Source organism: Nicotiana attenuata, unplaced genomic scaffold, assembly GCF_001879085.1.
Source record: "Nicotiana attenuata strain UT unplaced genomic scaffold, NIATTr2, whole genome shotgun sequence".
Taxonomy (NCBI): Eukaryota; Viridiplantae; Streptophyta; class Magnoliopsida; order Solanales; family Solanaceae; genus Nicotiana; species Nicotiana attenuata.
In genome coordinates this window covers 50,032-60,419 of record NW_017675364.1, presented here as the reverse complement: position 1 = coordinate 60,419, position 10,388 = coordinate 50,032, and positions in this window count along the sequence as shown.

Genomic DNA, 10,388 nt, shown 5'->3' with positions numbered 1-10,388 from the left:
TGCTTAAGTATTTCAAAGACTTGTATCAATGAGCCTATAATAATTCTCCAAGGTTGTCCTATTTATAGATCATGAGTGGTGCTTTCTCTTAAAGCCAAAACCCACTCAAAATAGGAATAAACCGTATCCAATTCCAAATAGGAATGGAAACCAAAAGAGAATAGGATTAGGCCATTGGGCCTTTGGCTGGACAACATGGGCATGTGCCCAACAAACTCCCCCTCCAGCCAAGGGGCCAAATGTGTCTTTAAGTAGAGGAACTATTGACTGGCTTCATGCCTGCCAGTTTTCTACAAAATTCATGTTTATCTGCAACCACCACCTTTGTCAGCATATCCGAAGGATTTTCATCAGTGTGTATCTTCTCAACCTCAAATAATTTCTCTTCCACGGCCATTCTTATCCAATGATACTTTCTATTTATATGTTTGGTCTTAGAATGAAAANGAAGTTAGCATTTTGGCGAATTCCGGTTGATAGGTGAGATTTTGATTCGAGTGTCGAAATGGAATTCCGAGAGTTGTTGTAGCTTCGATATGTGATTTGTGATGTGTGTGCAAAATTTCAGGTCATTCGGACGTCGTTTGGTTGAGTTTCTGATCGAATGCGTGTTTCGGAAGTTTTTAAAGAACTTAGGCTTGAATCCGATGAGAATTGATGATTTTAGTGTTGTTTGATGTGTTGTGATGATTAGAACAAGTTTGGGTAATGTTTTAAGACATGTTGGTGCTTTTGGTTGAGGTCCCAGGGGCCTCGGGGTATTTTCGGAGGGTCAATCGGAACATTTTTGGACTTGAGATTGCAGGTTTCAGCTGTTGGTGTTGCAGAAAAATATTGTTCATCGCGTTCGCGTGGAGTGAGTCGTGAACGCGTAGAGCAAATCTGAGGGCAAGGAAATTTGGCCTATGCGTTCGCATCAGTGGTCACGCGATCGCGTAGGGGAAGTGGGTCAGCCATCGCGTTCGCGTGTGAGAGGTTCGCGATCGCGTAGTATTAGTTGGTAGTGCATCGCGTTCGCAGGTCTCTAATCGCGTTCGCGTAGAGTTATTTTGAGAGGCTGGATTTTTGTGTTACGCGATCGCGGGGCCTAGGTCGCGATCGCGTAGAAGGAAATGCAGGAGCTAGGCAGTGAGTTTATAAACATTTCATCCGCGAGTTTTAGTCATTTTTCCACCATTGTTGAGTATTTTGAGAGCTCTTTGGGACAAATTGAAGAAGGATTCAAGGAGGATTGATTGGAGATACGACGCGCGTGGAGGCCGGTTTGAGGGGCAAAGGCGTCGCGGGCTAGAGATTTCACTGGTTCGAGGTGAGTAATACTTGTAAATGATATCCTGAGGGTTTGAAACCCCAGATTTGCACAGCATAGTGCTGTATTGTGGTGACTTGCACGCCAGGTATGAGCGTGGGGTAGAGCATCGTTGGGGATTGTGACTTAGTCCGTCCCGGTTGTTGGTTTTATTGCGTAATTGACTGAAACTACTTGTTATCGTCATTATTTGGATTTATTACTATGTTTGGGCTTCGTGCCGAGTGTTTGATCATTATCACTGTTTTCATGACACTTAGCATATTAAATGATTTCAGTCCTGAGTTAAACCCTGTTTTGAAATGTGTAGTCATATTGCTAAAGTTTAAAGACTTAAATTGCATTTTTCTGATGTTTTGAGTTAAAAGCTATTACTTGACATTGCCCGAGTGGCTCATTTGCATGTTCTGGACTGAGGATGGATCGGGCTGCACGCCGCAGCGATACTATGATGATATTGCGCTTGGGCTGTAGGAGCCCCTCCGGAGTCTGAACCCCCACAGTGAGCGTGGGTACCCAAATGGATCGGGCTGCACGCCGCAGCGGTCATATGCATTGCATTGCATTCATGCATTGGTTCCTGTTTGTACTACGTGTCATGACATTCAGCACTCTCATATCATTGGCATCCATGCTACTTCTTGTACTGCTTACCAGACGCCCTGGTGTTAATTGTTTGTGGAGTGTTGTGCCCGAGGGGCTGACTTATGTGCGGACTTGCACTATCTGATTACGCATTCATTTGCTTGATTGTTGGAAAAAGATGTTTTCAAAAGAGGTTTTAAACTGAGTCAGATATTTTCTAAAGGATTTTCACGGTTTCATTATTTTTCTGAGAGAGAGAGTTGTACTGTCCTATATAGCATGATGGAGTGCTTTTACGTGATTTCTTACCGCTCAGTTATTATTTACTCTTATTACCACTGAGTTGGAAGTACTCACTTTACTCCCCGCACCTCGCGTGCAGTTGCAGATATTGTACACCCGGTAGCGGGTTATTTAGCTGTTTGAAGGTATGACTATTGTAGCTGAGTAAAGTGACCGCCAGCGTTTGCGGCACCGGATTTTGTCTTTGATTTCCAGAATTTTCCATATATATTATTATTGGCCCTGTAGTTGTGTTCAGGCTTTTCTTTAGATGCTCGTGACTTGTGACACCCCGGTCGGGTAGAAATTAACAATTTTAAATACCATTAAGTTGTATCTTCTATTTATTTATGTTTGATAATTGTTAGTGAAAGGATTTGGGTTAGTTGGCTTGCCTTGTCTTCACGAGAGGCGCCATCACGACCAGGTTGGGAATTGGGTCGTGACAAGTTGGTATCAGAGCCTAGGTTACTAGGTCTCACGAGTCATGAGCAGGTTTAGTAGAGTCTCGCGGAACGGTACGGGGACGCCTATACTTCTCCTCGAGAGGCTGCAGAACCTTTAGGAAAACTTCCCATTCTTGGAATTCTTATCCTGCGTACTTGAATCAGCTTGAGATATAACTCTTGAAATTCCTTCCACACGTCTGTATGCGCACGCGAGCGCTCAGTTCTGTATGTGCCTTGATGGCTAGTGATTCCCCGATCAAGGGGCGAGATGTAATCTCCGTGAGTTTGATGTTGGGCCAGTCTAGAGGACTTGAGGCCGGATCCTTGCCTATGGCTTGAGCACCGAGGTGCTGATTGTGTGAGCGAGTGTTTTGAACGTATATGTTCGGTATTGTCCCTAATAGCCGGAATGGCGGTGGGATATCCATGCGATGAGTATGTTAGTACGGCGAGATGTGTCTATAAGACTTGGTAGTGACAAAGAAGTCTGCAGGATAATAGATGAACTGTTAAGTGATTCGACTCCTATTGTGGATTGAGGTGTAGCCCGAATTATGGGCACGTGAAGAACATTTTCGTATCTCCTAGTTGGGAAGTGAAGTGCATTGCATGCGGCGGTATGAGTTCAAACTCGGGAAGACTAAATTGATTGTGTTATGTGTATGATGGTGGAAGGTGTGCTGAAATACTAAATTGAGGCGAAGCAGGTGGGTTATCTCCTGCGGAGTGTTCTTGAGTTGTATGATTCTTATGTGTATTATTAGAAGATCTCATGTGTAATGGAAAAGTACGAGTTGAAAGTTGATAAATTCGGGTCGCTCTAAAGGGTGGACTCAACTGATGTGGGGATGAATGCGAGATTTGTAGGGGATTACAGTACTAGATGATCTGTGTTTTCACAAACTTGTAGATGATTTGAGTTTAATCTCACTATGACATTGTGGCATCATTAGAGTAAAAGTGTTATGAGTTGTTAAGTATGTCTTGATATATGGCTTCGAGCCAAGTTGGGGAGGTTGCTGTTGATTAGCTGATTGCACGGTTATGTGATATGTTGGTTACGTCTCGAGGTATGCTGGCGAATCGGTTCTAGTTGCAGAAATTAAGCCGAGGATGGGCGAGTGAAGCAAAATTTCGACAAAGGCTATATTATGTCCCATAGGGTATGATAATTTCGGAATGTCTAGAGTGTTGTTGGTAAAGAATGCTCGGTGCATAGAGCAGGAAGTTGCTTGGTTGTATTGGGATGAGGGTCTCATTTTACGGTATCGGAGTGTCAATAAAGCACGAGTGGTTCTGTTCGTTAAATCAGGTAATTTGCAGATGAATGAGAGAGAATGACTCTCAAGAATGGTTTTAATGTGTTCAAGAATCTACATGTAGCACTCAGATGTTATATGGTGGTGTATGTGACTAAAGACAGTGTTTTCAATAGAAAATGTCAAGACTTGTGGTATTCTATGTTAATTATGGGATTCTATATAATATGTATCGGTATCTGGGAAGTAAAGGTAACGAGTTTAGATTTGCAGAAAGTTCTTCAGAGTAAAGTATTCTGGAATGTGGTATTTCTGGGAAACAATTGAGAGAGTATTCAGTGGCCTATGGGTCTTAGACAGTGTGGTCTTATGTTCGAGTCTCGTGTGGTAAGCTTGGATTGAGGCATTGTGATGCTACAGCGAGGAATATCAAGTGGATGGCGAATCAAAAGGGAATTAGATAGATGGAATAGCTTGATAGTAGACCGAATCGGTATGGTAAGGATGTGATTAATTCTTCGTATGTGTTCGAGGTAAGGGGCTTTTACAGGTATTGTGCAGCAAGGCTCTTGAGTTCTGACAGCTTGCTTAGTTTGGTTCGGGTAGAAGGATTCAATCCTGGTAGTTTAGCTTGTGCAATGGAATTGGGAGAGAGTTCTTGATGAGTTCTACCGTGGTTTAGAGACGTATAAATTGTCTATGGGCATGCGATGCATGGAATGTGCAATGATTTCTCTTCTTGATGGGATCAATGGAGAGTTCTCGACTAGTTGGGTACGTAGATGTTTGTGGTTAAGAAAAAGGGAGATGGAGTTCTCATGTTATCCTAGCGTGGTATGGTATATGTGATATGTTGTGGAGGATTGGGATGTGTGTGTGTAAGGTTACGGTTCGGTTCATAATGGAAAGTCATTAATTCTTAAGCAGCACGGGCAGCTGCAGGTGATTAAAGAATCGATTTTCAAATGATTAAGGAAAATGGTATTGCCAACCATAGTGAGTCGACGGGGGTATATGTTCCAGTAAAAGGGCAATGTGATGTAAACTGATAATACTTCGGTAGTGTTGTGGCATTCAGGATCGACTGTTGATATCTAAGTTTGTTTGATGGCACAGGGAAATTTTAGAATATCTTTCGTGGAGTGATTGGATACTCGAGGTGTAATAGGTATTCATACGGCGGAATTCGGGATCAGGTATAGTGATTCGTGTGCTATATGGAGTTGGAGACTAGGAGTCTCGTGATCAGACTATGCAGTGGTTGTAGATCGTGTGTATCGGCGCCGTTTAGCGGTTATTGAGAGTTGGAGGTCCGAGTGGATCTTTTCCTTGCTTGGTAAGCCAGATTTTGGATATGATATTGGATTGTAGACTGGTTGTCTTAATGTTGGATTATTCTAGACTATTGTACTACGGGCTATGCCGGAAATGCCACGGGTTGAGTGGCGAGGTGCATTGGATTATGTTCTTGCAGAGTGGTATATATTTCAAAAGATTCAGCGGACGGCTGAGAAGGATTGCTTTCCTTAATAGGGCCTTCGCGACGGATGTCAGTACAGAGGTTTCTACCATTGATTTAGTTCCGGTATTGAGTGACCTTTTTGGATGCGTTCCTTGTGGCCGGGCATGTTGCCGGGCGAGGTTGTGGATTTCGATGTTGATTTGGTATTGGGCACCGTATTGTACGGCTCCGACAGGAGTTATAGTAGTGGAAGGAGCAGCTCCAGGCTTCTTGATAATGAGCTCGTTGGCAGGCCAATGTGGCTACGTATTTAGCTTGAGTTAGCTTGGTTAGTCCCGAGTTGTATTGTTTAGGGATAGGTTGGATCTATCGTTATTGAGCTTGTTTAGGGATCTGGGGAGATCTATGAGTTGCTTTCTGTGCTGTGGGATGTCATGACTTGTTGGCTATAGGCACATGTGGTGCGGTCCTATTTGAGATTCATAGAGGGAGTCGAGCGGGAAGAGTGATTGAGTGTTGCTCAGCAAATGGAGTATTGGTTATGGCCTATCGGGTTGTGCGTCATATGTTATTGGTTTCACCGTGGATGTAATGAATTGCTTTGGTTACAGACATCAAATGTGCGTGGCTGTCGATTTTGATCATAGTGACTTGAGGTGCTTCATGTGTAACAGTGTTTGGATATGATCGCGCATTGTAGCGAGGCTACGTGGAGTTAGGACCCTTCGAGATAGATTCAGGTGTTCTATTTCTATGATGTGAGACGGGGTCTCAGCCTTGTGTTGTAATGGTGTTGATGAGCTTGAGGTACAACTCTTTCGTTTGAGTCATTTGTCCTGATTTGGGTATGTTCAGACCGTTCCTCATTGGTGCGTGTATTATGCAAGTTGTGGCTTAGGCCTGCATTGAGGTGTCGTGTCACCGAGGTGGTGTGTTGGATTCGAGGTGATCGTTGGAGTCATTAATGAATACGAACAGATTTGATTTCAGCTTGTTAGAAGGATAATATCGAGGTTCGGCCCGGAAATTTGTTGTGATATTAGACAAAGGGAAGTGGCTTCATGAATGGTTGATCTGAGGAATGGTTATGGTTTATCGCGTGTTTCATTTGTTGTTGGCAGTATATGGAAGTGTTGGAATAAGACTTTAGCTAATAAAAGGGTTTCTATCGGTATTTGGTTATTATGGGCAACTGCTGTAAATAGAGGCTATCGTTTCGAGTGTTTGGATTATGTGGTATATCATATGATTTCACCGAGGTTGTAGGTATGGGTGATTACAGTTGGTTCGGACCTATTCTGAGTATAGATGTGAGGTCCTGATCTTGTGTATGATTTCGGAAAGTGCAATGTGATTCTATGATTTATGGTCTAGATGGACTGTGAAATTTCAGCTATGTTGTATTGTCGGACCTATGTAAGATAGGGTGACGTGGAATCATCCCGGGTATATGCTTGGTAATGTTATTCAGCTGTTGGTTAGCTTTTAGAACAATTCTGGATACGCTCGAGGACGAGCGTTTGCTTAAGTTGGGGAGGATGTAACGACCCGACCCGTCGTATCAGGTATTACCGCCCCGTTTTCCTCATTTATTGCTTCTTCATGTTTCATTATCAGCAACGAGTGAGTTATAGTTGAATTGAATTGGTTTGGATAGGAAATGAGACACTTAGTCTCTTTAAGGAAGGTTTGGTTTGGAAAAGTCAACCGAATGTTGACTTATAGTTAGAAGGCTCGGATGTGAATTCTGGTGATTCGGTTAGCTTCGGGAGGTAATTTGTGACTTAGGAGTGCGATCGGAAGTGACTTTGGAGGTCCAGTATAGAATTAGGCTTGNGAAGTTTTTAAAGAACTTAGGCTTGAATCCGATGAGAATCGATAATTTTAGTGTTGTTTGATGTGTTTTGATGATTGGAATAAGTTTGGATAATGTTTTAAGTCATGTTGGTGCTTTTGGTTGAGGTCCCGGGGGCCTCGGGGTGATTTCGGATGGCTATCGGGATGAAATTCAAGTTGAGGAAATGGCAGATCTTGCTGGTATCTGGTATGTTCGCTTCTGCGGAAATGGACCGCATAAGCGGTTCCGCAGAAGCGTAATCTTGGTCGCAAAAGCGGTCTGGAGTGGAGTTGGGCAGTTCCGCAGAAACGGAACACTTTTCGCTTAAGCGAGTCCGCAGAAGCGGACAGGCGGTCGCAGAAGCGGGTTTGGCCAGGAGGTGAGCTTCCGCAGAAGCGGAAATTTGTGTCGCAGAAGCGGCCCTCGAGTTTTAATGAAATTCTGCATAAGCGGACAAAAACCGCAGAAGCGGTTGCGCGGAAGCGGGCGTGGGGACCGCAGAAGCGGAAACCCCTGAAGCCAGTAGGAGTTTTATATTCATTTTTGTTCCGCGAGGGTTATGTTATTTCCACAATTTTTAAGCGAGCTTGGGAGCTATTGGACGGAATTGAAGGGGGATTTCGACTAGGTGTGATTGGAGGTAAGTCCCTTGGCCTAAATACATGGAACTTTGATAGATTTAACATGTAAATTGGTTGAAATTCTTCAAAAAAGGGTAAAGCTAGGGCTTGAGTTTTGGATATTTTAAATTGGGATTTGATAGGTCAATTGAGCTCGGATTTGGGAGTTCTTGGTATGTATGAACTCGTGGCGAGGCGAGGAATCCGGTAATGTGAGTTTTGTAATTTTTTGAGAAGCGGGCCCGGGGCTCGAGTTTTGCTAGTTTCGAGATTCTTGCTAATTTTCGATTGTTTTCGATTGGTATTGTTCCCTTAGCATATTGTGATGTATTCTCTCTGGTTTTGGTTAGATTCGACGCGCGTGGAGGCCGATTGAGGGGCAAAGGTGTCGCGAGCTAGGGATTTCACCGGTCCGAGGTGAGTAATACTTGTAAATGATATCCTGAGGGTTTGAAACCCCGGATTTGCACATCATAGTGCTGTATTATGGTGACTTGCACGCCAGGTATGAGCGTGGGGTAGAGCACCGTTGGGGATTGTGACTTGGTCCGTCCCGGTTGTTGATTTTACTGCGTAATTTACTGAAACCTACTTGATGCTATCGTGATTTGGGTTGATTGCCATGTTTTGGGCTTCGTGCCGATTATTTGAATCCTTGAGGGATTATTATCACTGTTTTCATGACACTTAACATATTAAATGATTTCAGTCCTGAGTTAAACCCTGTTTTGAAATGTGCAGTCATATGGCTAAAGTTTAAAGACTTATATTGCATTTTTCTGATGTTTTGAGTTAAAAGCTATTACTTGACATTGCCCGAGTGGCTCATTTGCATGTTCTGGACTGAGGATGGATCGGGTTGCACGCCGCATCGATACTATGATGATATTGCGCTTGGGCTGTAGGAGCCCCTCCGGAGTCTGAACCCCCACAGTGAGCGCGGGTACCCAAATGGATCGGGCTGCGCGCCGCAGCGGTCATGTGCATTGCATTGCATTCATGCATCGGTTCCTATTTGTACTACGTGTCATGACATTCAGCACTCTCATTTCATTGGCATTCATGCTACTTCTTGCACTGTTTACCAGACGCCCTGGTGTTAATTGTTAGTGGAGTGCTGTGCCTGAGGGGCTGACTTATGTGAGGACTTGCACTATTTGATTACGCATTCATTTGCTTTACTGTTGAGAAAAAGATGTTTTCAAAAGAGGTTTTAAACTGAGTCAGATATTTTCTAAAGGATTTTCACGGTTTCACTGTTGTCTCAAAGATTTGCACTGTCATATATAGCATGATGAAGTGCTTTTACGTGATTTCTTGCCTCTCAGTTATTATTTACTCTTATTACCACTGAGTTGGAAGTACTCACTTTACTCCCTGCACCTCGCGTGCAGTTGCAGGTATTGTACACCCGGAAGCGGGTTATTTAGCTGATTGAAGGTATGGCTATTATAGCTGAGTAAGGTGACCGCCAGTGTTCGCGGCACCGGATGTTGTCTTTGATTTCCAGAATTTTCCATATATATTATTATTGGCCCTGTAGTTGTGTTCAGGTTTTCTTTAGATGCTCGTGACTTGTGACACCCCGGTCGGGTAGAAATTAACAATTTTAAATGCCATTAAGTTGTATTTATCTATACATTTATGTTTAATAATTGTTAAAGAAACGGATTGGGTTAGTTGGCTGGCCTTGTCTTCACGAGAGGTGCCATCACGACCGGGTATGGAAATTGGGTCGTGACAGGTAGTTACTTTTCTGTTACCAAAATAGAAAAACGGATTGGATTTAATATTAATATTTAATATTAATATTCTGTTATTAAAACAAATATTTAATAACATTTCTGTTAATATTTTACTATTAACAAATAAATTTGGTCCAAAAAGTTAATCAATCAATCGATCATTTGACCAAATCCAAATCCAAATCCGAATCCGAATCTGAATCCGAAGCCGAAGCCGTAGCCGTAGCCGAAGCCGAGCCGAGCAAGCGACGACGGCGCGAGGCTTGCCTTTTTCTCAACTCTTTAAGAGCTAGAAGAAGAGCAATTGCTTATATACCCATAAAAAACCTCTTCCTCTTCCAATATGGGACAATGCCCATTTGCGGGGGGGGGGGGGGGGGAACTTAAAATTTCACTCAAAAATTTCATTTCCCTCCATTTCCCATTCACCCTCTTTTAAGTATTTAATATATATTAATTAAATACATCCAAAACCCAACAATCCCCCACATGAATGGGGAATGGCTATATCACGGAAGTATGCATGAAAAACTGTGTGATTCGCAAGTAAGGATTAATTGCATCTGATAAGTAGGTTTCCCTTTGAACTTTCCGTAGTGAACTTATGTCGGATATACTCGATCAATCGGTAGATTTGATATCTTTGAACCGTCGAACTTTAGTGTATACCTAGACAACCATAAGTCACACAACCAACCCTTAACCGTCTTTGGTTCTCATTGTTGTGTTTGTTTCAGCCATGAACACCGCCTGGTTTCATAAGTGCGTAGAGAACTGGCCTTACAGTGTTCTCCTTGAAGCGGCTAACACGTTCACACTTACATAGGTGATTCCTAAACG